Source organism: Euprymna scolopes, chromosome 7 (assembly GCF_053919585.1).
Source record: "Euprymna scolopes isolate OS-2025 chromosome 7, ASM5391958v1, whole genome shotgun sequence".
In the NCBI taxonomy this organism is placed as follows: domain Eukaryota; kingdom Metazoa; phylum Mollusca; class Cephalopoda; order Sepiida; family Sepiolidae; genus Euprymna; species Euprymna scolopes.
Genome location: NC_136488.1, coordinates 132,988,753 through 133,015,416, shown reverse-complemented (window position 1 = coordinate 133,015,416; position 26,664 = coordinate 132,988,753). Strand labels below are relative to the sequence as shown.

At 34.6% G+C, this 26,664-nt stretch overlaps 1 protein-coding gene across 1 annotated transcript in view; it reads right to left on the bottom strand.

The window, feature by feature from the left end:
- The window catches only part of LOC145279948 (uncharacterized), a 74,524-nt gene that overhangs the window by 46,938 nt on the left and 922 nt on the right, over positions 1-26,664 (bottom strand). The gene's annotated exons all lie outside the window — the stretch shown is intronic.

The window sequence follows — 26,664 nt, the reverse complement described above, 5'->3', positions numbered from 1 at the left end:
GTTTTTATACATGTTGATGATTACTAGTTGGCCAATCAGCTTTCTAGTATCCACCGCGCCCCTTCCTACCAGCCAATGGGCATGCATTTTATCAAACAAAGGATCTGTTTTAGAGCTAGGTTAGTGGTTTTAGGTTGCCGTTCTACTTTTCTTTTTTTTTTTTTATATACATATAAATATACCTATGTGTACACAATAATGCACATATATATATACATATATATATATATATATAGTATAGTAAATTTATGTGAATAAATGAAATAGTTATATATATATATATATATATATATATATATATATATATATATATATATTTCTTAGTTTGTCTGTCTGTCCTTTCCACTTTATCATGGAAATTACTAAGCCGATCTGGTTGAAATTTTTGCATGCACATTTGTTATGATAAGGTATAGAGTACTAAGTACTATGGTATCTGTTGATCCGCAGTCATCAATAGGGATTAACATTAAAGTTCCACTTTTTCTTGGAAACTACTGGGCTGATCTGGCTGATCTGAACCTTTGTTATGAGAAGGTGCATCAAACGAAGTGTTATGATATCCTTTTGATGCATAGTTAAGGATTACTAACGAGTAGTATTTAATGCAAAAATTAGCACATATTTAACCATCAATTTGGTATAAAGCACACATTCTGATCAACAGGTCATAACTTTTTCCCCGTTTTTAATGGAGTAAAATGTTTAGTCTATAATTTAAATTCAGAACATTATTTATATTTAATGGACCATTTATTATTTGCCATGGACTACCAAAGTACAATTTCTTTTTTCATAGGTATCCTTTACAGCTTCCTTGAACCACAGTTGGGAATCCTTGCTCAGACCTATTGCGTGCTGGCAGATTAATTTGAAGAAATATTTGTTACTAGTTTATACATATATATATATATATATATATATATATATATGTGTATGTATGTATATATATATATATATATATATATATATATATATATATATATATCAAAATAGACTTTGTAGCCTCGTAGGAGATGTCCTTTTCTCTTCCTTGCAACCTCTATCTCACAGAAGAGATGTTGCGAGTTTGTCTCTGATGTATCGTTATTTTCATGGAAAGTGTTCGACTGAGCTTCAATCTATGGTCCCCCCTCGCCAAACTTTCACAAGAAACACTCGTCTAGCTGTAAACACTATCAATAATTCCCCCCACTCTTTATCTGTGCCTAAACCTAAACGTAGATTTCATGAACAAAGCTTCTTTCTTAGAACTGCACGCCTGTGGAATTGTCTTCCGTTTTGCTGCTTTACTGCTGACTACAATATGGTTGTCTTCAAGTCTAACGTCAATAAGTTCTTGATGAGCCGTTCCATATAAGTTATCAAATTTACCAATTTTTCATTACTAATGATTACTATATTGTCCAATTTCTACTGTACACTCTTTAACCCTTATCCTTGAGTGGCCTCTTGGCCTTGATAATGTGGTGATGCCTATGTAAAAAAAAAATAAAATATATATATATATATATATATATATATATATATATATATGTATAAGGAATGTAAAAATACCAGCGGTGGTTGACGTTATGTTTTGAGAAAAATAGAAAAACCGAATGAAATTATTAAAATAATCAACGTTTCGTCCTTATTTCAGAGGACATCTTCAGGATAATTGAAGTAAAAATGTAAGAAAAGAAAAAGTCATAGATCGTACGAAAAGGAGGACAGTTTTTGAATCCTACCCATGTCGGGAAGGACAAACATATGTGCGCGACTTTTTCTTTTACATTTTTACTTCAATTATCCTGAAGATGTCCTCTGAAATAAGGACGAAACGTTGATTATTTTAATAATTTCATTCGGTTTTTCTATTTTTCTCAATATATATATATATATATATACACACACACACACTGCTGATCAGAAATTTAAGACCATTTAAAAATCTTGTAAAAAAAACTTTTTTTTAATGATAGATTTTAAACTCTTCCGACTTAAGGTTACCAATACTACAATCTAAAATGTTATGGAACCAAAAGGTACATTCGAAAGATTTATTTTTTTAAATTTACATTTTTATCAAATTAGGCTTTTAACATATGATCAGAATTATAAGACCAGAGACAAAAAATTCTATTAAATTGTACAAAAAGTGTATGAAAAGTGTATGAAAACATTCAACAATCAAACTTAATAATGAGTTCTACCTACACTGCTTTTGATGACTTCAAAAATTCTTTGGGGCATGCTAGAAATAAGTGTTTCCATTAAGGTGTGGGTGATCCTGCTCCAGTTTCTGAAGATGGCTTCACGAAGTTCATTTTTTGTTGAATATTGTTTGCCATTTCGCTAAACCTCTCTTGTCATCCATCCCCAAACATTTTCAATTGGGTTCAAGTCCAGTGAGCATGCAGGACGTCCCACGAGATGGACTCCATTTTCTTGTAGAAAGCTCAAGGTCCGTCTTACAGTGTGGATTGCACCATTATCCTGTTGGAATAACCATCCATCCCCCCACAAATGATGACCCTCCATCATCAAAAATGCTTTTTGTAGCATGCTAACATACCCAGCTGCTGCCTGACGACCCTGCACCATCTGGAGTTCCATCGTCCCTCTGTAAGAAAAGGCACCCCATACCATTATGGACCCTCCACCACTATGACGTTGAAAAAAGTTTCAAGGGGCATGTTTTTGTCATGCCAAGATCGGTGGAAGCCATCAAGATCATCTAAATTGAATTTTTTCTCATCAGAAAACAGGACTTTCTTCCACTTCTCAACGTCCCAGGTTTGGTATTCATGACCAAATCTTAAGCAGTCCACTTTGTGACGTGGAAGTAATCGAGGAATTTGTTTACGTTTTTTATTTCCCATGCCTTTTTGTTGTAAGTGTCGTCTGATGGTTATTGGACTGCAATCAGCCTTTATAACCGCCTTTAATTTGATTAGAAGAAAGTCCTGTCATTCATAACAACCCGTCTACTCAATGCAGGAGAAATTTTGGGGGGGGTCTACCAAAGGATTTTGCTTTTCCATATTTCTCAGTGTTCTTTAGAAAGTTGCAAATAACAGTTTTACTGCGATTTACCTTAGCTGCTATCATTCGCTGCGACAAACCTTCCTTATGAAATCCTAGAATTCAAGAGCGTTCAACTTCAGTTAGTTTTCTAGCTTTAGGCATGGTAACACCTTTACAAAGAGATTGCTAATCTCTAACTAAACTAAAAACATTAGAATTACCATAAATCTCACAATTTATACCCTTGGTCTTATAATTTGGATCATGTGTAAAAAGCCTAATTTAATAAAAATGCTAATTTTTAAATAAAATTTTTGGAATGTAGCGTTTTGTTAATATGACTAGATTTTTAAAAAATGAAATCAGTTAAACATGGCAAAAGTTATAGACCATTGAGTTAGAATGAATGCTTAGATTGTAGTATTGGTAACCTTAAGTGGGAAGAGTTTAAAATCTATCCTAAAAAAAAGGATTCTTTTTAAAGATTTTTAAGTGGTCTTAAATTTTGGATCAGCAGTATATATATATATATATATATATATATATATATATATATATATATATATATACAAAGGGGTCACCTTTTATCAAGGTCAGAAGGCCACTTGAGGATAAGGGTTAATGAGTGTACAGAAGCCAATGGGGAAATATTATAGTAATCGTTAGTAGTGGAAATTTGGTAAATTGGATTACTTAAGGGGAACGGCTCATCAAGAACTTGTTTATGTTGAACTTGAAGACAACCATATTGTAGACAGTTGGAAAGTAGGAAAATGGAAAAGAGTTCCACAGGCGTGCAGTACTAAGAAAGAAGCTTTGTCCATGGAATCTATGTTTAGGTTTTGGCACAGATAAAGTGTGGGGGATATTATTGATAGTGTTTACAGCTAGACGAGTGTTTTTCGTGAAAGTCAGGGCAGGGGAGGGGCATAGACTAGAGCTCAGACGAGCACTTGCTATGAAAATAACAATTAAGCAGAGACAACGTCTCTTCTGTTTGAAAGAGGTTGCAGGGAAGAGAAAAGAGTATCCTCCACTAGGCTACGAAGTCTATTTTGAACTTTGTCAAGGCAGGATAATAAGCTGTTAAATTCAGTAAAATAAATATTAAAATACTAACTGGTTTTGCCCGCTTGCTAATACTTTACAAAGTTCACTACTTGAAATCCTTAAAACCAAAAATTTAAATAATAAACATTTCATTCATTTACTTTGCTTTTGTGGTTAATATGAAACGAAATCTTTCTCATTTATTTAAACAGAAAACTAAACAAATATGAAGGAGCATAAGAAGGCTATAGCAATGCGGGGAACCAGCTGTTGTGTTGGTGTGACGTTGTGACGTATGAACAAAAATGGACACGCAAAATATTAAGACCTCCACCATCCCGGTTATATCAAACAATAAGTTCATATTTATTCACAATTTACTTACAATCAGATTTTTATTGTGATTATCTTGAAAAATAAATGGATATATGAAGTTAAAAGAAATAAAACCTTCTTTCGTTTGACCATATGTCACACCAACACAACAGCCGGTTCCCTGCATTGCTATAGCCTTTTTAAACTACTCCATATCTATTCCCCTGCAATGCTTCAAGCAAACTACCTTTCTCTCTCTCTCTCTCTCTCTATATATATATATATATATATATATATATATATATATATATACCTAACTTAAAAATTGTAATATGAACACCCACATAGAGATGTTACTTTGAAATATTAAAATCTCCACCATCCTGGTTACATCAAACAGTAAATTCATATTTACTGATTTATATTGTGATTATCCTGAAAAATAAATGGATATACAAAGTTAAATAAGATAAAACAAATAAGACCTTTTGTTTGTCCATTTTTCTTTTTCATACGTCACACCAATAAAACAGCCAGTTCCCTGCATTATAAATAGTCTTCTTATACTACTCTATATTTATTTATCAGCAATGGTTCAAGCAAACTACCTTTCTCCATTATATATCATACTAGCAAGGAGACCTGGCGTTGCCCGGGATTTAATAAGTATCAACGAATGTTTCACCCTTCCGTATTTTATTGTCCTTGAAATCAATGAAATCGCCTAATTTTTCAATCAAATTGATTGCTATCACTATTTGTGACCCATTGTGATGCACCGGGAGGAAGCTTTACATTCCTCGCTGCACTGACTTAGTTCATAATACATTGCACTGTAGAGAACATACTGTTGGTTTTACAAAATTATTTTTTTCATATATAATGTCTAGAATGAAAATTTTAAATGCAAAAGTCAAATATCATGTTTCAATTTTTCTCTAAACTCAAACATTCATTTCAAACGTGCCCCTGTCATATAAAAGAATTTGAAATGTCCTTATTTCAATGTTTTTCTTTTTTTAAGAACATTCTTTGGTCCTTTATCTTTTGAAAAAGAAATAATATTCTCGAAATATTAAAGCCTCCATCATCCCGATTACATCCAACAGTAAGTTCATATTTACTGATTTGTATTGTGATTATCTTGAAAAATAAATGGATATACGAAGTTAAAAACAAAATAACAAAAACCAATAACTTTCTTTCATTTGTCCATTTTTGTCCATACGTCACACCAACACAACAGCCAGTTCTTGCATTGCTATAGCCTTCTTATACTCGTCCATATCTATTTACCAACAATGCTTCAAGAAAACTACCTTTCTCTATTATTACAAAAAAAAAAAAAAAGCATTTCAGATTTTGATAATTTTTATATAAATTCATTCATCTTTTAAAAGGAAAAGAAAATAAATTTTCCTTTTAATTTGAAATTTAGAAATAGATTGGAACTTATTGAGAATGAAGTTAGTCCCTAAAATAAACAATAATAATAAAAAAAGAATATTTGAACACAAATGCTAAATGTTTGTCCAGGAAATAAAACAATATTGTAAAATAGAAATCTTTGTTATATTAAAATCGAAATAATCATAAAAATCAGTAACAGGTAATTGTTAATTAATAAAAGGTGCTTTTTTTCTAAACTAATATGCAAATTAGTTAACTTCGTGACTGATATCACATATGCAAATTTAGATTAAAAAAAGGCACAAATAAAAAATGGGACTAGTAAAAATGGCGCAAGAGGATAAATAGGAAAAGTTAGCACGATTGAAAAACATAGATGAAATTGTCAAAATTTGTATATTATGCTGATACAGGTGTATGTCGTTGCAAAATAAAATTAGTAACGCATTAGTGACAACATTAAGAGAACAGATAACGTAGATTTTAACGAAACAATAATTTTATTAACACTGAAAAAGAGAGTAGTTTTTGCTATTAAAAGATACCACGTGACTGGTGGGAGGTCGCAGGCAATGGTGATAGTGGGAGTAATCACAATCAAGGGGAAGTAACTCGTATTTATTTGGCGTATACAACAATAATGAGTTTATCAAAATCTTGAATACATTACATTAAAAGAAATGAAGTTTTCCAAATTAAAAAGAAAATTATATTTACACATAAAAATAGACAAGGAGAACCCTCCGCTAAATCCACTAATGAAATTTAAAAAAAAAAAAATTTTAGATTCAGAATCAGTAATTGTATCAGAATCGGGAAAAATATTGTAATCGTCCCATCACTATTTTGAATGTATATTTACTGTCAATACAAACAACGTTCCCAAAAGTAATATCTCATTTTTTTTTTTTATTCCATCCGAATGGAGCAGAAGGGACTGCAAATTGCATTGTTATGATGACTGAACTTATGCATTCATGGCCTAGTTTCATCCCTCTGTTGAAAATATTGACAGTGCGAGACCCTAAGAAAGCAGCCCCTGTCATGGGCATGCATCAGAAGCAGAGATACGTCATTGGATTCCTAGCAAAAAAGTGCAATGAAAATGGTGGTGACACTGTAGAAAAATAAATTCTGGAGCACAAAAGGCTGCTCGTTCTAATTGTACCACTCGTCTTCGTAGCTCTTCAACTTTTTGAGTAAAAAATAGGAGCCTTTACTTTTGGAATAACCCTCGTAGATATAAAAATGACAAGCGAGGAATATAGATGAAAATCTCACAATGAATTTATCAAAATGTTAGTGAAAATGCATGAATGGAAAAACAAAAAAAGTTTGCCACATTAAAACTGGTGGTGCCAGATAAGGCTGTCTGAAGATATTGGCTACCCGAGACGAAATGCATCTAACATTGATGCTTTTTGTTTTTCTACTTCTTTTTGCAAAACTTTATGCTCTGCAAAACCAAAAAGCAACAACCCACTTTTTCCTTCTTCCCATTTCCCCTTTCTCTTTCTATCTTCCCCCCCCCACACTTTCTGACTGGTTTCCTAACTTAAAATATACCAAACATTAATACTGTAACCTATTTCCCTCTTCCATTGCAAAACTCATTCATGTTCTGCAGGGCAGAGAACAAAAACGATAAAATCCACTATAAAACAACCAAACCAAATACTACAAACTAGCGATTGAAGATACAAAGAGCTTGAAGAATAAAAACCTTCTACAAACCTGAATGCAACATGAATACTACAGCGTAACCCGGATATAAGAGATCCTAATATAAGAAAAACCGAGATAAGAGAGATTTTTATCTGGTTCCAAATTAGAGCCTGTGTTAATGTACAGTGTAACCCGGATATAAGAAACCTGGAGATAAGAGAATAAAAGCGTCCGGATAAAAAAGTCTCTTATATCCGGGTTCCACTATATTTCCAAAATAATTAGATTCGGTATTAAATAACCCGAAAAGGGTTGATATGCCATAAAACAACCAAACCAAACCCTACAAAACAAGCGATTGAAGATACAAAAAGCTTGAAGAATAAAAACCTTCTACAAAATAACTGGATGCAACATGAATACTATTTCCAAAATAACTGGATTTGGCATTAAATAACCCAAAAACGATTGATATGCCGTAAAACAAAACATTCAAACCAAATTAAAAAGAAGTTTATATTTACTCTTAAAAATAGATGAGGTTTTTCAGCTCTCCCGCCACTAAAATAAGAAAAAAATGAGATTCTATTTTTTAGACGATTACGTGTGAACATGCTAAAACATTTTAGCATTTGGGGTGGGGGATGTTGAGACACTTGTAGTCTGTCTAAACTGTACGAACGAACTGACTAAATCAAGATGGCCGACTCCTATTTATATCACCACAAGCAAGGGAGGTAACCATGTAACTGAAGCAAGGGAGGTAACCAATGTCTACATTAACATTGCTGCTGTCCTCAAGTGAATAATTTATTTCTGATTTAACAAGTCCCTTAGAAGCTCAGACGAAGCTCCTGCCTTGGTCAAACAATCAGACACCTGATCACAACCCCTGATCCATTCTATCTGTATCTCTCCTCTACTCTTCATTTCCTTCAGCCTTGCTACATCTATTCTCAATCGTCGATCGCTTACCAGATTGTTGGAATTCAATGTCTCCACAAGTGATGCATTATCTGTCTTGCAGAGAACGTCTGGCAATTTAGATAACTGAAATACCTCTTGTATCATAACCGCAGTCAAAACACCAGCATCAGCTCCCTCATTCAGAGCAAGAGTCTCTGAGGCCAATGGGCTTTTTGTCACTCTGTCCAATTTCTTTGACGCCCAACACATGGGGGCCATTTTGTCAGTACTTCCTCCAATAAAGACAACAAAACCACCCTGTGAAGATCCATCTTCCAGACTGGCATAAGAGGCATCAGTATAACACAAAATGTGTAAATCTGAGGGCTTTCCCAATTTTGGAAATGTTATAGAACCCTTCTTGGATTTCAATTTTGATAAGGCTTTATTCGCCTCAAATAAGGCTTTTACTTTGGGATGCTTTCCAGTGTTGCTCATTTTACACACATCAAAAGCTATATCAGGGCGTGTTTGAGTTGAAACCCACATCATCTGACCTGCAAGTCTCTTCAACTCATGCTTTTCTTCTTCATTCAGTTCATCATTTTTCCTCAGTATCCTCCCTTTGCTTATTTCTATTGGAGATATGGAAGATACATATAGATCTTGTTCTACAGTGATCCCATTTTCCTGTTGATTAACATTCAGTCCAACATATTTGAATGTTCCACTTTCATGAGATCCCACCTTAAATTTTTCTTTCAATGTTGCAATCACATCCCTTTCAAACTCTGTGTTTCCACAGAAAACAAAATCATCCACGTGCATAGCAAGAATTCCAGTCAAATTTCCTTTAATATCATGCCACAAAAACAATGCATTATCATAAGCACTTGCTACTCCTTTTAATTCAATCAAAGCCTGAGTAACTCTCTTGTACCATGCCCGTGGAGCATCATTCAATCCATAGATGCATCTTTTTAATTTCCACACTTGAGATTTAGGACAAACATCAGATGGTGGCCTCAGGTACACATCTCTCTCTAAAATACCACCTTGCAAAAAGGCTGAGGTAAAATCTATGGTCTGCAGCATCCAATTCTTTATTGATGCGGTTAGCATGACCATTCGCATAGCTTCACGGCTACATGTTGGGGAGTCCGTTTTCAGATTACTATTTTCTTCATAGCCTCGTGCTACAAGGCGAGCTTTCATTGTTTTCTGATTATCCTTGAATTTTTCAGTAATCACCCATCTTGTGGATATTGTTTTTTGACCTGTGTATGGCACACATTCAAATACTTCATAGGTGTTCATGTTTTTTATTTCTTTATGCTTGGCATCCATTACAGCTTTCGACTGCTCTTGTTCAGCGGTGAGCAGGACTACATTTTCCTGTTCAGTATATTGGGGCACTTCTCTCCAATGATCAATATGATTCCAGTTGATACAAACTTGATCCTCGTTTTCATCCTCAGGTTCTATATTGATCCAATGACTATATTTGCCAGTTGATTTAGGCTGTACTGACATAACCTTTCCTTTCTTCCACTCCCCACTTCCATTTATTTTATAAGTTATGGTCTTATTTCGGCCAGGTTTTTCAGTCTTATCTCTTAAACTGGTAGAACTATCAACAACTTCTTCTCTGTCTATATCTTCACTTTCTACCACTTGATTCTGCAACTCCTCCTCCTCAACTGAAAGGTATTTATTCTTCCCTTCTGTAGTGTTTCCCAGCATTTCAGCTTTTTTTGTTCTTTTTTCGTTGTTTTTATTCACTTTCATCAATTGGCACGGATGCATCCTATAAAATGCTCCGCCATGTCTGATTAAGACAAACTGGCCTTCTCTGCCTAACACTTTTGCTGGACCACGCCATCCTTTAAAACCCTGCCTCCGATAATAGATTTGGTCTCCGGTAGCATAATCTTCATCAGCATAAGTTCTGACATTAGACCTGAGAGCTCTCCTAATTCTCTCACTGGACTCAGCTTCCAAAAAGTTTCTCCTTGCACTATGGAGAGCATTTAAATTTTTTCTCACCATGTCACTTGTAGTAGAGGACTCCATAGCAGGTAACTGGTCTGTCAGAATTGAGGGTGTATTTACATTGAAACCGAATACAAGTTCATTTGGACTGTGTCCAGAGTAATTGAGGAGGGCATTTTTTGCACAAATAGCCCATGCCAAGGCAATTTCAGGTTCACACTTCTCATCGTCAATTGTTTTTTTCATTGCCTCAGCAACTATCAAATTATGACGTTCTACAGTACCGTTGCTGAATGGACTTTCTGCGGCAGTAGTACAGGTCTCTATGTTGAGTTTTTCATTCATCTGTCTATAGTGTTCGTTGTTGAATTCACCCCCATTATCACTCAGAAAACGAACAGGAGATCCGAAATAGGTAATCCACATCATAAAGATGTTTTTGATGATCTCCTCCTTCTTCTTTGTTTTGATCAATGTTGCCGCTGAATACCTGGTAGCGGCATCAATGAGATGTAGTATCCACACCTCATTGTGGATGAACTCTTTCAAATCCATGCAAACTGTGTGATTAAATCTATTGCCAAGAGGCAATCCCACAACCGGTCGCAGTGGAGTTTTTTTAAATCTAAGGCAAATTTGACAGTTTTCACAAACCTCCTCAATCGCCTTTATAAATTCCTTGTCATTGAATTTGCCACTTTTTTAAACCAAGGAAACAAGTTTTTCCTTCGAGGCATGAGCAAACTGTCGATGAAGTTTTTCTGCTTTTTTTTTTTTTCTGTGAAAGAACACTGACCAAAATTCTGAACATGTAATACAATGTTCTTAGTACCACTATGATCCAACAACTTATTTGTTAAGGGGAGACAATAGTGCCCTGAAGTTGTGGTCTTTAGTTCAATACATTTATCAAAAATCCAGCACATATCTTTCCGGAAATCTAGCACTATTCCTGCTGTCTTCATTGATTTGTGACTTAATAGAAGAGGCAAGTCGTTTTTCACAATATCTGCTTCGATATAAACTCTTATACCTCCGAGTGTAACCGGAAATTTAGCAACTTTAATTGCTGTGACAGCCACTCCATCACCAAAACAAAAACTCCGGTCTGAGTTCGTATACTTCACTAGTTGCAGGTCACTTTCATTTAAAGTATCTAAATAAACATCAAGCCACACTTCGCCAGCCAGTGTGCGAGTACAAGCAGAATCCAAGACTGCCATTCCAAATGTTTCCTTTACAAGATTTGAGATTTTTTCATTTGTACTGTTCAAATAAATATTTTCTTGAATGAACAACGTAATGTGTATTTGTTCTGTCGCTTCCGTAAACCTGGGCGTATTTCTAGGACACTCTCTAATTAGATGGTTCGGAGACTGACATTTGTAACACAACAACACGTTTCCACTTCGGTCACATGGATTAGATTGCCCTCGACGAAAACGCCTTTTGTTGTTACCCGGTTTAGAATAATTATAGTTGACGATTTCGGGCTCTGATTTCACTGCCGGTACATTTTCATCACGATAAATGTCACCAAATACTTTCTTTATCGATTCCTTCATGTTTTGATACGTCAAAACAGAACACGTTGTCCGCGCTAATTTTTCGTTCTCTTCCGATATGTTAACCGCGTTCAAAACAAGAAAAGCTTGCACTCCTTCCGGTAGAATAATGTAGAATTTTTTTAATCTTTGGTACAAAAACTCATAACGAACAAGAAAGTCATTTATACTGGTACCTGACGATCTTTTATAAGTGTAAAATTCCTTAAAAGTCATGTAAGCGCGCGTGTGTTCATCCTTTAAATATATGTCATCCAGTTTCTTTATTAAGATCTTCAAGCCATCTCGTCCGCCGATGTCACTTGTTGGCAATTCACGGACACATTCCCTAATATTCGGTGGTAGCGTCAAAAACACTGCTGGCCCTTTTTTTTCCTCAGAAAGATCCGTGAACAACGACCACATTTCAACGTCTTGTTTCCAGTTCTCGTAAACATCCTCCCCCTCCAACAATGGAGGTTGTTTGTTCGAAGTTGCCATATCCGATATCCGATCTGTCTAGTGCTACACTGCTACAGACAAGCTGTACAAAAAAAAAAAATTTTTTTTTTTTTTTTTTTTTTTCGTTTTGTCGCACACAGAGGGATATCTCTGCTACCATTTGTTGAGACACTTGTAGTCTGTCTAAACTGTACGAACGAACTGACTAAATCAAGATGGCCGACTCCTATTTATATCACCACAAGCAAGGGAGGTAACCATGTAACTGAAGCAAGGGAGGTAACCAATGTCTACATTAACAGGGGATTAGTGTTACATACAAATTTAACATAAAATGATTCCCTATTCTCAAACCATTCTCACTTTTTAGGGCAGTTAACTAATTGTTTTACCACTAATGCTAAGTCAGATTGACAAAGTCGTAAAACCACATGCAATCCCCAAATAAAGTAAAATGCATAGAATTTATCTCCCATAGCAAAACGAAAATGGTTAGAATTGCATGGAAATGAGAGATTAATTTGCGTTAAATTTATATGGATAACTGATCTCCAAGCTACATTTGATCAGCGTCCTTTGAAATCGAACTTTATTTTCTCACACATACACACACACAAAAAAAAAAAAAAAAAAAAAATGCACACACAACATACAGAAATGAATATACAAATTGTACATAGTTAAATTTTACATTGAACGCTGGGGTTATTAGTTAGATTAGGATCCACAGAGTGATTGAGGTATTTTGGTAAATGTTGACAGTCAAGAGTAAGACTTCAAAATCTCATCTGTTACATAGTCAAAAAGACCCTGTACCCTCCCCCTCCCAATTTCTTGTAGGGCCTTGTGCCTAATTTTGTTGAATTGAATTTTTTGTACGTTTTTTATGTTCAATTTTTTCTTTCTCAATAAAATATATAAACAAGATCAAAGTGTAGTATCTGTTCTTCAGATGCTGCGCTTCCATTTCTTGTTCTCTTTCGGTGGAGGAGCAGTTCTTCACGACTGAGACAATTTTTTTTATTTTTGTACCTTTTCTCCACATTAAAAAACGACCCTGGTGTCTAACTATGTCCCGTGGGGAGGCATAGTAAATAGGTACATTATAAAATAATCACTTTTTTCTTTGTTTTTGAGATTTGTTGTTTTTGTTTGTTTGTTTTTTTTGTTTGTTTTTTTTGTCTTTGTCTTTTTTTTTATTTTTTCAGTTTTTCAAAGCATTCACACGTAATTTCTGAAAAAAGTAGAACCTCTTCTTTTAGTGGAAGGGAGAGGATTTAGCTGAAGCTATTAATCTAAACATGGTAAATGTGCAGAATAGTTAACAGTTAAGAAATCGTAAAAAAAAAACTATCTACTAACCTGTATTCTTTTAATATGCCGAAACTGTTTTTAAGTTTTTTTTATTTCAATTTTTAAGTTGTCTGTTACGACACGCAGGAAACAAACTTAACTGCTGCCGGACTTCATTCTTGAAAAGTTGTAAAAAAAATTACGACTCACCCTACCACTAACCCTAAATCTGGGAGGCTTGCCACTTGGACTTAATGGCAGGATAAGTTATTTTTTTATTTTTCAACTTTTGAAGAATTAAGGCCGCTTTTTTATTTTCTTTTAACAAAATAACTTTGTGGAATAAAATTGGCACACATGAATAAATATGGCATAAAATTACGATCATTCTGAAAAGACAGGGCTAAACATCCTCTCCCCTAGTTTTAAATAAGAACTATCCACCTCCCACCACTAATATTTTAAAATCAATATTTTTAAATAGGTTTTTAAAGTTTTGGAGGCAGATCCTCTCACTTCTAGTTTTGAATAGAAGATAAACTTGCTCCCACTGAAGTCACCTTTTTTTTTTAATCGTTTCTTTATTGATTCTGTTGCTTTCAACTAAATAAAATAGGGTAATCCCTGAAAAGTTGTTAAAAAAAAAAAAAGAAAGAAAAGACTTGCCTATCACTAACCCTAAGTCCGTGAAGCCTGTCACTCGGATTTAGAGGTAGTGGTCGGGTAAGTTTTTTTTTTTTTTTGGTGTTTTGTTTTTGTTTTGTTTTGTTTTGTTACAACATTTCAGGAATTGAATTCCAAAGAATTAAGCGGCCATTTTTCTTGTATGTCATAACATGAGCAATTGAAATGTAAAAATTTAAAAGCAGTTTCAGCGCCTTAAAAATATACAGGTCGGTAGATAATTAAATTATATTGCATTTGGTACAAGTCGTTTGGCATTTTATTTTGTTGTTTTTTTTTTGTTTTTTTTTAATCATTTCTTGACTGTTAACTATTCTACATTTGCCAAGTGTGTAAATGCTTATTTGAAAATATGGGGGTAGGGGCTTAACCACTTTTAAAAACTAGACAACCCCCCACCCCACAAAAAAAAAAATATTTGGAAATTTGAGTTTAGTTGAAAATAGAATAAATTTCTTTTTAATTTATTTTAAAATATCCGAGTAAGTGGGTCTTAGCCTCTACTAAAACAGAGATGATGGAACCTAGTCCCAAACCCGCAAAGAAAAAAGAAAAAAACTTAGAAAAGTCGATTGTGAAACAACAGAGCAAATACTTATTTTAAAATACTGATTTTAAAAATAAGAGATGGGGTGGTATTAGCTTTTATTTAAAACCAGAGGAAAGGTAGCCTACTCCAGCCCATCATAAATGACTGACTATTGATTAATCATAATTTTCCGTTCGTTACTGAATTGTTTTGCTTTGAGATTTTTTCCTATTTATCCACTAGTGCCATTTTTACCGGTGCCATTTTTACCTTGTACTCGCATGTACATAAGCAGTATAGAAAAAAAAAAAGAAAAGAAGATGGCCGACTTAAAATAGACAGTTTTCACTCACAGCATTAGCATTACGTGTAAGAAATTAGCCTAACTTTCGTATTCCTTCATTTTAGATAGAATAAATAAAGCCAATTACCAGAGAAACAAATGAAGCAATATGCATGGTACCCTGTGAGTGCACAGTGAATGAGGCACAAAAAAATGACTAAGTTCAGCATTTTCCCCCTCCCCCATTTAGCCCCAAAAGTCCCCAAGGGCGTCAAATCCTGGTGAAAATGAACAAACGGTGCAGTTTTAGGCCTTAACATACATAAATTTGAGTTCTGCCCCATGCAAAAAAAAAAAGAAATGACTAAGTCCATCATTTGCCCCCCCCCCTACCATTTAGCCCCAAAAGTCTCCAAGGCCTTAACATATTTAAATTTGAGTTCAGCACCATGCAAAACTGCTAAATATTATTTAGAACATACACAGAACATTTTGGACAAATATGGTAAAATAGTCCCAAAAATGGAGTGTTTTTATTAACCCTAAAAGAGCCCCTGAGGCACACCCAAGAGTTATCGTGACGTATAGACAAACAAAATTATATAGAAATCAGTTGGTTACAACTTTTCAGAAAGTTTTATAAAAAAATCCAAGGCATCAATTTTTTTTTTTTTTAATAAGCACAAGTGTCAATTTTAGCCATTTTAACCTGAAAGGCACCCCCGAGGCTGGGGGTCCGGAAAATCTGTTCTGTTACTTTTATTACTCGACGGACGTTGTCGAGAGTGCCCCCCCTCTAAAATTCAACAATTTTCATTTTTTTTTTTTTACTTTTTCCTATTAATATCAATAGACTTAAGTTTGAGATTATTATAAAAAAAAAAAATGTTTTTTTTTAATTTCATGACCTTTCACGTGGGGGTTCAGTTTTCAATTATAACGTTGTACTAAATTGACCACTAACTTTGTGACCACGAAGAAAAAAAATGGCAACTCTCTGTGATGTGACCGGAAGGTAGGGGTTAGAACGGAGGGGGTTTAAAAAAAAAAAAAAATTTCTTTACCCCCCCTCTTCCCTCCTCCCACTCATCTATGTATCTACCCCCTCTCTCCCTCTCATCTATCTATGTATCTATCTATTCATCGTCGTCACAAAGTTCGTATTCAATTTAGAAAACGTTATAATTGAAAACTGAACTCCCCATGTGAAAATATTTTTTTTATAATCTGAAACTTAAGTCTGTAATCGATGATTATTAACAGGAAAAAAGTTTTTAAAAAAGTGAAAATTGTGGAATTTAGAGGGGGGGTAACTCTCGACAACGTCCGCCTTTTACTCATATCATGTTTAATGTTTGTGCAAAATTAACAAAAAAAAAATTCAACGCGTAGTTATTGAGAAAAGTGCAGACAGGCGACCAGACGAACGGACAAGGGTGAATATACAGGTCCACTGGTCCACCCTCCTTTTGTCGGGGTACCAAAAATAGTCTGGGGGAGTATATCAGTTTGTTCTTATTCACGATAGGATCTAATGCCTTAATCAATAAACCAATAAATGAATAATATTGTAAATGAATAAACGCTCTTCTTGTCTGGTAAAAACTGAAATTTGATATTTGAAGTCATGTACCTTTTTTTGGAGCCATTCCTAACCTAGTTCTTTCTTTTTTCTTTTTTTTTATGAAACGGCTGACCTACTTTTTTTATCACCGAGTAGTCTTATTTATTTTTACATTTCTTTATTTTTATTTAAAAGGCAAATCTCCGTTGATGCTAATAATTAACTTGGTTAAATCCTATTTTAGTCACCCAAATTATTTATAGTCATTTGCGTTTTTAGCAATATTTTCAATTTTTTCTTCTTCTTTGCTGCTTCTTTGTCTTTTATTCCTTCTTAATTCTTTTCTTTTCTTTTTATACTTGCTCGGAATTCTCCCACATGTAATCATGAGAGATTACTCACTGATAACTAGACCTGTGACAACAGAATATTCTTTTCATTCTTTTGACTCAAGTATATATCCGGCACAGTAAGACACACGCAATCCAGTCTATATAAAACATATAAGATATTAACGGATATATACTCAAGAGTCAAAACAATGAAAAGAATATGCTGTTTCACAGCCCTACGGATAACAAACAGTGGTGTTCCCTGAAGCCTGGGTGACAATAAGTCTCCCCAGATTTCTAGTACTCTCCACCTCTTTCAATAACCTACAAATGAATTTGCGTTACTTATCACTAGCAACAACCATTGGTCTTCACTGGAATTTGGATGGCAACAAGCTTCTCCAAGTCCCAGTCCTCTTTGCACTCATCCAGTGGAAGTCTGATTAGTGATTTACTTCTTAGGGTTTTTCCATCTTCATTGACCTTCTCGATTATTTGGTTCGGCGCCAGTCGAAGCTCACATTACCAATGTTTGTTTTTTTTTTGTTTGTTTTTTTTTAGGGCGGGGAGGACGTAATTTTGTGGTTTCAGTTCTCTTGTTCCATGTGGTGGTGGTATTCTTCTTCTTCTTCTTCTTCTTCTTCTTCTTCACTAGGAGTTCTCACACAGGTCATCAGAGATTGCTCACTGACAACAACCGGTGGTGTTCCCTGGTGTCTGGGTGACAACAAATCTCCCCCAGATTTCCAGTACGTAATCCCTCGCTCGATAACGTTTCGTGGTGGTGGTGGTATTATTATTATTATTATTATTATTATTATTATAATAATAATAATAATAATAATAATAATAATAATAATAATAGTTGTTGTTGTTGTTGTTGTTCCCGCTTATCATTGACTTCTCGCTGGCAACGACCATTGGTTATCATTGAAATTTGGATGGCACAAACCTTCAAGGCCCTAATCCTCATCGCACTCATTTGGTGAAAGTCTTGTTAGTGCTTTCTCTCCCCGGTCTTTCTCCTCGAATCTTGGTGTCAGTTGATGCTGACACAATTTTTTTGAGAAGGGGGGGGAGAGTTCACTTACAATTATACGGTTTCATTTTCTTTGTTCCATGTAGTATTACTCTATTTTTTATGTTTTACTTCTGTTGCAATTTGTCCGATTAACGGTTGTAACTGATGATCATCAATAATCTCCCAAATCACATGTCAAGTTATTGATGAGTCATCCGCTTAAGTAATCCAATTCACCAAATTTCCACAACTATCGATTACTATTTACCTTATTGACCACTACACATTCATATTAACCCTTATCTTCGAGTGGCCTCCGGGCCTTGATAAGTGGTGACTCTTTTGTAAAAAATGTGTATTATTCTCTGCATTTAATGGTTTTCTTTAATATTTCAGCCGTTTTTATTACTGTTAACCGTTGTATCTTCTTACTTAGACATCCCCCTGATTCCAATTTCTCTCATTCTTTTTCTGGAGTTTTTCTGGAATATTCCTAGTGCTCCTACTGTTATTGGTGTTACCTTGACTTTCTTCGTGTTCCATATCCCTTTCAGCTTTCTGGCCAATTCCTGTATTTCCTCTGCTTCTGTCGCCTTGATATTCACCCTGTGGTTTGTTGGCACGGAAAAATCTAAGATCTGGCAGGACTTTGCCTTCTTTTTAACTATTATAATATCCAATCTTCTTGCTTGGAGAGATTTAGGTTTGTACACCCATGTCCCACAGGATTTTGTGATTTCCGTATTCAAGTATTGCTGCCGGTTTGTGCTTATACCATTTGTCTGGATGTTCAAGTTGTAGTTGTTTGCAGAATTCCGAGTATACTGCTTTTCTTACTTGATTATATCTATTCTTATATTCTTTTGGGGCTAGTTTGCTGCATTCATGTGGTTTATCGTTTCGTCTATTTGTCCACAGAATCTGCATTTGCTGTGTTCTTGTCTTGTTAATCCTTGCTTGGATATAGTTGGTTCTAATCTCGTTATCTTGTGCAGCTGTTATTGGGGATTTGGTTTCTCTGTTTAAGTCTTGTTTTCGTAACCATGTCCAAATTTTTTCATAAATGTTTCTGTTTTTTTATTTAAGAAAATCAAATTTTGTGACTAGCTGGATCGAATAAACGGTAGGTGTCATATCTTTTCGGTTGTATTAAAATTCAAGGGCAGACAACTCCATTCAACTAACGAGATTTATCTTTTTTCTCTATAAGAGAGAGAGATCGTCAATGGCTGCCAAAAATACTTAATTGCTAAAAATCGTAAAATTTGATTTTCTTTAATAAAAAAAAAAAAAATATGTGATCAATTTATGTGATTTTTGGAAAATAACATTTTTGTTCCGGGTCAAGTATATACACCATAAAGATTTGTCTGTATTTCGTCAATTTTTTAATAAGTATGATTTTAAATATGCACCACGAAACAAAGTAAAGCCCTTTTTTTTAGTGAGAATTATAAAATTATTTAAAATATTGGGTTTGTATTACTGTACACATAGATTCGAAAAAGTTGTCAAAAAACAAATATATAACAAATAAATGTTATCAAAGGCAAGATAAGTTACTTTTCTACCAAATTGGATATATTTTTTATGTTTTTATTCAATGTAACATGTTTATTCGGCTCGAAAAACATATCGTGTTTACCGATGTATTGGACAATTCAAAATGGCGGCCGACTCTCTCTTTAACACGGTAAGTTTGAGGAAAGGTGTTATAAATAATAAACTAGACAAAATACTATTAAAAAAACACCGGATATATGTCAACTTATGTCACGGTAACATATATTGAGCGAATTTCTAACAGTATTTTGTCTAGTTTATTATTTATAACACCTTTTCCCGAACTTACCGTGTTAAAGAGAGAGTTGGGCGCCATTTTGAATTTTCCAATACATCGGTAAACACTTTAAAAAAACTTTAAAATGTTTTTTTTTGTTTTTATTTTTTTAACAAGAATTGTGTTTTGAAACATACTTTTTTATGAATAGTTGGTGCTTTTCGTCGGAATAAGAACAAAAATCGAAAACCGTAAAATCGAATTTCCATCAATGGTATCGACTTTATTTTTATGTCAGTTTCAACTAAAGGAAATGATATCTACTTAATTTTCAATTTTCGTTCCAATTCCAAAGAAGCGCCAAATATTTTAATTGTTTTAAATAAATTAAAGACATCACTTTCTTTTTTTCATTTGTATATAGCTCGGATTTCCGTTTTTTGTTTTTTATTTAATTTTTATTATTATTTTTTTTTTTTGTTTGTTTTTGCAATTAACGTTTATCGAATGAAATCCAATGAAGCATGTTGCCGTTTTGGAAATAAGCCGATAACACTAGCATATTTACTCAATTAAAAAAGTGTGTTACTTTCTTTCATACTTAATGGTAAATTGATTTTAACTCCAATGCATTCAGCATGCCATAATCTTAATATATAGGTGCTTATGTAGTTCGAGACGATTATTTAAGGGGGGTAACTAGCATCGACTAAGTAAAAATAAGCATATTTTGCAAGAGATAATTTGGCATGCTGAAATAATCAATCGAATAATGAAACAATTTTAAGTAAAAAAAAAAAATTAAAAAAATAAAAAAAACTTCATCTCCCTACATGATGGTCCCAGAAATTGCTGAGGTAGTTTAAAAAAAAAAAATATTTTTAAAAGTTCAAAAATATACTAAATAAAAAACCGTATCCTTTCGAAACTGAAAAATAAATTAGCGATCATAAATATGAATATCATTATTAATAACAAAGATGAATACACGAATAGTTTACCTGAACCATAATCTCCACAAAGAATCGTTAGTCCCGGAAATTGCCGAACGAAACAGTTTACGAAAATTAAACAAATTACTTAAACTAAAAATTTTAAAATAAAAATTTAAATAACAAAAAATGACTTTATTTTTGCTATTTAAATTATTCTTTTGGACATTTTGTAGTATAGACAAAAAAAGAAAAAGTTGTTAAAAAAATAACAAATAGATAATAAATGTTACCAAAGGCAAGATACGTTACTCTTCTGTGACTGGATAAGTCATTGGTGCTTTTACTTATTTTATAGCGTTTATGCCAAGCATTGTTGTTTTGTTCTAACAAATTTCTAAGACTCGGCACGACTTGTTTTTCAAAGTAAATAAACGCTTTAAAATAAGTTAAAATAAAAAAAACTTATCCAGGTAGGTAGAAGAGTAACTTATCTTGCCTTTGATAACATTTATTTCTTATATATATATATATATATATATATATATATATATATATATATATATATATATATATAGGTTTGTATTACTGTACACAAAGATTCGAAAAAGTTGTCAAAAAACAAATATATAACAAATAAATGTTATCAAAGGCAAGATAAGTTACTTTTCTACCAAACTGGATATAATTTTCGTGTTTTTATTCAATGTAACATGTTTATTCAGCTCGAAAAACATGCAGTGTTTACCGATGTATTGGAAAATTCAAAATGGCGGCCGACTCTCTCTTAAACACGGTAAGTTCAGAAAAGGTGTTATAAATAATAAACTAGACAAAATACTGTTAGAAATTCGCTCAATATATATTACCGTAACATAGGTTGACATATATTCGGTGTTTTTTTAATAGTATTTTGTCTAGTTTATTATTTATAACACCTTTTCTCGAACTTACCGTGTTTAAGAGAGAGTCGGGCGCCATTTTGAATTGTCCAATACATCGGTAAACACTGTATGTTTTTCGAGCTGAATAAATATATTACATTGAATAAAAACACAAAAAATATATCCAGTTTGGTAGAAAAGTAACTTATCTTGCCTTTGATAATATATATTTGTTATATATTTGTTTTTTGACAACTTTTTCGAATCTATGTGTACAGTAATACAAACCCATATATATATATATATATATATATATATATATGTATATCACTTTTTCGTTTTCTCGTCTATACTTCAAAATGCCCCCAAAATGTTTACAATTAATCCTAAATCTGACTGGCAATGTTGTAAAACTATATGTAATCGCTTAAAAAAAGTAGACACCCGAAACAAAAAGAGACTCACAATATTTGTGTCTTATAAGAAAAATTAAAATTTAGTTAACTGCCAAAAAACGCTACAATGGATTGGCTGGAAATTTGGACATTTGGACCATAAATTGGTAATGGCCCATTTTACTTTAAGCACTAAGTCTAACTTAGCTGGAAACTGAAAGTTAAGTACCTCCTTACTAGAGTGACAAAACTTCCAGGTGAATGTTACAAGGATTATTCAGCAGGCTCAACACCTCGCTCGAAATAAGGTTATGGTGGAAACACGCTTAGAAGATAAGCAGTGATGGGGTTGAGGCGGGGGGGGCATTCCCTAGAAGTAGTTCTAATTAAGGAGTACATTGAAGTCCAAGGCCGATCATCGCTTCATCGGATGTGCTTTAATCCAGACTTCTGCAAGTGGGTCCCCATTCTGTATCATCTGCCAACAGTAGTGGTGCAGGTAAATGGTAGACTTTCAGAGTCATTTGTTGTTTCTAGGTCGATACGTCATTGTCACCCCTGCTTTATGTACGGACGTTGGAGCCCTTCCTTTGCAAAATAAGGGGCAGGATGAAAACAGTCCTGCGCAGAATCATTCTTTCTGGCAGAGCGTGTGCCAGAGTTTCCATGGTCACCAATGACATCATTGTTGAACTACACTGTCATTGTGACAGTCGATATGAAGAAGTCACAGGGACTGTTTTCAACCGTAGAAAGTCCATTGATCTGTGGTTGGGAGCCTGGAATGAAGAGTCCGCACTTTAGGCACTTTCAGTTGAACCAATTGCCCAGTTCAGATCCTTAGCATTTGGTTCTGCCCAGGTCTACGACTGGATAAGAACTGATCAGAAGTACAGTAAAAGGTTAAGTCATTTCTAAGGACTTAGATCTGAAGGAAACTTTTCTTAAAGAATAAATCCGAGGCGTGCACCACTTCTGCCTTTTCTCTCATCCTTTACTGACTGGCTGTATTGTCCATGCCTGCGAACTACCTAATGGTTTCACATTCACATGCTCATCTTGCTTCTTTGGGAAAGTGTAAAGCCTTATGTTAACTGGGAGGTATGTACTCAACATCCAAACGAGGGGTGTTTGGAAATGCCTAATTTGGCAAGTCATAGACATGCTGAAAGACTGGCTTTCCCGGGTTGCACTCTGTTAGATGATCTATGGATCCCTGTGGTTGAGATCACCTTCTCAACCTCATACCTGACATTTCAGTAGAAGGCCGTTGCAGGCTGAGGAGAGAATCACAGTTCTTCACCGAATGCCAAGCCACACTTTGAGCTTTGTCAGGAACCAGGGGCATTGCATAACCTAGAAAGAAACTATATCGGAAATTAGTAGTGGTACCCACTACTACAGTTCTGCTGTGGAAGCAACTAAAATAGGAGGAGGAGGAGATCTGGTCTCAGTGGAGTTGGGCGTCAAGCCAGGGTTATCTCAACAATTCTGAATATTCTGACCTGACAACTTGTCCAAAATGCACTGCTTCTCTTTGTCAAATTATGCAGAGAAATTATGGCAGGCACGACAGGAAGACGAATGAACACATTTCTAAAGAAATGGCAGAAACACTAGAGGAAGACGTCCAATCTGTGGTGGAATGGGGACAAAAGTGGTTGGTCGCGTTTAATGCTGCCAAGACTAAACTAGTTTCATTCAATAATTACAAGAAACCCTCTCTACCACCTATAGCAGTGGCCAACGACTCTTTATCTGAGAGTACATCTTTCAAACTCCTTGGCCTAACGTTTACAGGAAACATGAGTTGGAACAATTACATTGAAAGCATTGCCAGGGCTGCTGCAAGAAAGGTGGGCTCTCTCTACCGTGCTAGAAAACTACTAACACTCGAAAGTATCCTGTACCTCTATAAGGCCACCATTCGCCCATGTATGGAGTATTGCTGTCACATCTGGGCTGGTGCATCTGCTACTAGTCTCTCGCTCCTTGACAAGGTTCAAAAGAGAGTCGCAAACCTGATAGGCCCTGAACTGACATCTAAGCTTCAGCCTCTGTCCCATCGACGAAATGTTGCATCCCTCTGCCTTTTCTACAAGTATTTTAGTGGTGAATGCTCTGACGAACTACAATCACTTGTGCTCCCACGACGTGAGCACCCTCGACAAACCCGACAGGCTGCTAAATCCCATTCCCACACTGTAGAGATCCCTAGATGTAAAAGATCTTTCTACTCCAATAGTTTCTTCCCCAGAACTGCTAGACTTTGGAATTCCATTCCAGGTCCCTGCTTCCCCAACAGTACTGACGTGCAGAAGTTCAAGTGTAACGTGAACCGACATCTTGTTGCCCAAATCCCTACATAGTACCCCAGTAGTTGTTGCCCCTGATAGTAGCCCCCTACATGAAAGTGGCAATTTGCCTAGTTTGAGGTGAAAATGTAATAAAAAAATTTAAAAAAAAAGATGGCTCAAGAGCTGATCCTTTTTGACCATGTTGTGAGAATCAAGAGGAAGAAACAACTAAGCATGCCTTTTTTCACCTTGGCAACTCTGGGAATATGCCAAAGAGGTAACAGCTCACATCGATGCTGAGCAGTGCCCCTTCATGTAGCATACATTATCAACAACAGACCCACTATGAGAACAGAATTGTTTTTCTAGCTATCCTAGCGGTAACAAAGACTAGTTACGTGGGTTACATGTCTTAACGAGGTTTATGAGGATGGATCTATTACTTTAAAGATCAGCTTAAAGTGAAGATCAGATGTGATTGGAGATTATCTAGCACAGAGTTCAATAGGAGGTGGGTGCATAACACTGGCTTATGCATCCGTCAAAGAGCCAAGTGCAAGTGCGTGTTCCTTTCTGAAATATGGCACATGCAGTCCTGGGTTCTAGGGAACCTATCCTTTAGAAGTTAATTAAACAGACTCTTCGTTAGAGGAATAAAGGAGTTCCTAGTCCTGTTTTGTTTTTTGGTGCTACCGAGCCTTCAAAGATGCCTACTCCCCATATTTATTTTACCCTCGGCGACCCACCACCCCCAATGTCATTTCTATATTCCATCCAGATCTGTTTATTTTTCAGGTCCTCACTTAACTCCCACTCCCATTTAGAGGCCACCTGCTTGTTTTCGGCTGACCTGGAAAACAGTGGGCAGCCTGACACTTAGCAAAAGATTGGGGGGGGGGCTCACTTACTTACCCCAATAGCATTTTTTGGGGGTTCATTATTTTTCATTTTTTTTTTTTTTTTGTTTTATAGATTTTCCCATTCTCCATCATTCATCACTTTTGTACATATTTTCATCAGTAAATAAAATCACATCAAAACGATTGCTGATACGTTTAAATAGGTTTAAGTACAAGGTGTGGATGCGGTATTTGTTTAAAAAAAAAATACACTCGTCCCCCCCCCCATCCTTCAAAATCAATGCCTAAATTAAATGAAGGTTTTTTGGGTTTTTTTAATTTTATTTCATTAAATAGATTGTCCGAAAATTAGGGATCATTTTACGTTACATTTATATGCAAAAATTAATCCCCTCTCAATCCAAATTCTAAAACAATTGTTGCTTTCTCTTCCGCAAAGTTTTCCTGAATGGTCACACATGATCACCTAAAAAAAAGTAGAATCTTATTTTTAGGGGGATATCTGAGAGTGTTACTCTCCAATAATACCATTTTATATTCCATTTCATATAAAACTCTTTAAAAAATTGTGCGGTTTACGGACCGTGATGAAATAATTTGGATACTTTTTTTCGTTTTGTTGTCTATACTAATAAATGCCCAATAATATTATTTGGAAAGCGATTCTTAACATGAAGGGGTGTTAACTATTCTGTACTTTCACCTAACAATTTAATAAACAAAAGATGTAAAAATTGAGTTTAACATGAAACCCCTATCTAAAGTTCAAAAAGAAAAAAAAAAAGTGCTTCTACACTATTGGGACAAAATTTCGGAAATCGTAAAATTGAATTTCTCATGAAAACAATGGTAACTGCATATTCTTCGTATTTTTTAAGACGATTATATCAAAAAATGACGAAAATCGATAAGATGGAAAATTATTTATTGAAGAAAATAAATAGAATTTGAAGAAAACGATCGTAAAACACAGGAAAGTTCAAAAGGGAGATAATTTTCCGTTTCGATTTAAACAAGATGGCGGTAATTTTTCACCTGCTAACACGATTAAAGTTTTTTTTTTTTTAATTATTTTTAATAATTCAGTAACATTCAGGTAATTCCGACTGCATAATTTGGAAGTTACTATTGTAACTTATTAGAATTGACAAAAAAAAAAAAAATCAGATGAGACCATTGTCTGAGAACTCCAATGGAGTTCTCAGATAATGGTCTCATCTGATTTCAACTCCATTTATCGACTACAAAATCCCGTCCCAATAGCGTAGAAGCACACAAAAAAAAAAAAAAAAAATAGCATGGCCGTAAAATGCACGTGCCAAAATAAATTGGCTAAAATAGGCATTAAAAAGAAACGGTTAATTGCGGAAAAAAAATATAAAAAATCAACCTTTGTTAAGTTTTCTGGGTGGTGTTCAGGAGTTGCTCTTCCCCACGAGGGCAAAGTTAGAAACAAC